This window comes from Mytilus galloprovincialis, chromosome 9, assembly GCF_965363235.1.
Source record: "Mytilus galloprovincialis chromosome 9, xbMytGall1.hap1.1, whole genome shotgun sequence".
Taxonomy (NCBI): domain Eukaryota; kingdom Metazoa; phylum Mollusca; class Bivalvia; order Mytilida; family Mytilidae; genus Mytilus; species Mytilus galloprovincialis.
Window position 1 is genome coordinate 72,001,654 of NC_134846.1, and position 2,874 is coordinate 72,004,527.

Consider the following 2,874-nt stretch of genomic DNA (forward strand, 5'->3'; position numbering starts at 1 on the left):
CGGAGGAAGCAGGACAGATCGCCCCACTGGCAAATCGCCCCACACCTAATCGCCCCACTTTTTCACCAACTCGCCCCACATTAAAAAAAAACCGCCCCAAACTGATTCACCAAATCGCCCCACTTTTTAAAAAATCGTCCCACATGTGAAACGAGCAATCAGAGAAAGGCAAATGTTACTTTCAAGTAAATATCAAAGAGAATGCCTATTCATTCATTTACCATAAGCGTGTGTCGTGTTTTTGTTAGTAAAAGTAGTCAAAGCAGGTTTTGTTGTTGTTGAAAAATTGATTGGTAAGTTTTGTTTATGGTTAGAAATCAAACAAAAATGAGACATTTATGGCTTGGTATCAAAATTATAAAAAGCAAAGTAACCTTTGACATGCATTTACTATGTCTACTGTGTATCCTTGTGTTGTGTTTGACTAATCACTACATTTAGTTAAACATGTCAGGCTTGGATTAGATAATAAAATGTCGAATCAGAGAATGTATTGACTAATGTGAAAAACTGTATATATGTTTGTTAAATATAATACAGATAAAAATACCATTACAAATGTATTTTTTTGTGAGGAGAGTCAGTTGGCTACATTGTATATATATGGAACGAAGGATAACTCTTACTGCCCAGAAAAGAACAATTCAAGTATATAATGTTACAATGAACTGGTGAAGACTATAAATAAGTTTTAAAAGTTTCAGTTAAGCAAATATTTAGTTTCTCAATGTGTAAAATGAGGATAGCAATTCACATAATTTAGAGTTAAAATGAAGGCTATCGTTTGACATAAACCAAATAAGCAGATTACTATCGGATATTTGGGATAAATATGGGTATTTTGCAAAGAGTTCATCCAGAAAGGTTTTTCTTTCCTTATTATAAAGGGTACATTTAAATAGAAAATGTTCTTCGTCTTCAACCGAGTTCATTGAACAAAACTGGCATGTTCTCTCTGATCTTGGCAGTGTAATATTTTTTCCATGGTCATCAATTTTTCGTTCGTAACGGCCTCTCTCTAGTATGCGGAGACAATGATTACTTATTCTAAATCTAGTTAGTATAACTCTCTTATCTCTGTTGTTAATATTGAAGTAATCTTCAAAAGTGATATTATGTTTAAATTTAAAGTAGTTGCTCAATTTACTGTGATCATCTTTTTTAATTAAGTCTTTTTGATGGCTCCAATATGTTAAAAAATCAGTTTTGATACATTTTCTAAGTAAAATTTTGAATTTATTTTTACTGAGTTTTTTACAAAGTGCTAAATTTAAACCAAGTTTTTCACTAAAAAACTTTATGTTTGCATACCACGATTGATTAGCCACAGCTTTATCAGAGGAGCTTTCAATATAAGCATCACTTAAGAGATCAGTGGGCGAGTTTTCAAGGCGGTGCCAATAATAAACATAATATTCTAAGCGCTAATTAAAAGCATTGAAAGGGAAAATATATATCACAATGTATACCATAAAAACATATTATAATATAACAGTCAACCAAAAATTAAATAAAATAATGACGAAAAAGATAAGAATTTACATGCATGTGCTGTTCCTAACCTTCTTTCTGTTTTATTTCAACTATGCAGAAGAAAAGTACAAACAAAAAAAGAAGCATTTCAAATGTTCTCATAAGTGGGACCAATTGGAAAGCCAACACACATTACAGTTTAATTATTTTATTCGTAAGTGGGGCTAGTTGGCATCAATCAATTCATCAGGATTTTTCACAAGTGGAGCGAGTTGACATTCACGTTACCGAAATACTAATACTCACTTCTTACTGCTATTTTAAAAAAAAAGGAATAAGTGGGGCGAATTGGCATTACTAAATTCATCCTGATTAATAATATATTTATCTAGATTTTGCCGTTTTCCATTAAGTGGGGCGAGTTGGCAGGAGTAATATTAACGGGATTTAACACATTTCACAAGTGGGGCGATTTTTTAAAAAGTGGGGCGATTTGGTAAACCAGTTTGGGGCGGTTTTTTTAAGTGGGGCGAGTTGGCAGGAGTAATATTAACGGGATTTATCATCCAGACGGGAGTTAATTAAAATTTATACACTAAAAAAAATTCCCCAACTAACTTAAAATTTTAAATTCACTGTACACGGATAAAATCTAAAATATTTAAGTACTGACAAAATAATTTACGCAATAAAAGGTAAAAATATCTAGGCCCTATTAGATAAAATCAAAAATATGTAAGGACTGATAAAATAATTTACGCAATAAAAGGTAAAAATATCTAGGCCCTATCAATATTTACTTATAAGATTTACTGTACACAACTAAAATCTAAAAATATAGGGTGCTTTATACAATGGAAAGCAGGACACCCCTGCCTCTACCTATACACATATGTACATAATGTTCATTTCATATCTTTCCTTATTGCACTGAATATATTGCCAATACATATTTATCTTTGAGTATAGAGATATTATTTTCCTTGTAATTTCCATACACGCTGAGCATGGAGTCTATAACACATGTCCGTAGCCAATCGATGAATTTTGTCCAGTTCAGTCCTATTTCTAAGCATTGGAAGTAGAAAAGAACTGTCAACAATAAGTTTTATCAGATCCAAATGTTCTTTAAAATTCTTAGACCAATATTTCGTGCCAATGACTGAGATCACATAAGACTTGAGTTTGCTAAATGTTTCTTTTCTCTGCTTGTGTAGAGCCGGACACAATAGAAGGAAATGAATTATATCTTCATCTGAAGTTCCACAGCATTTACATAATGCCGATTCCTTGCCACCACTAAATTTAGATCTGTGAGATTCAAGAATATAAGTCCTTTGTTGCAAATTTATTTTGCGTTTGTTAAACGGTTTTTGGTTGTATCGTTTGGACACACCTATG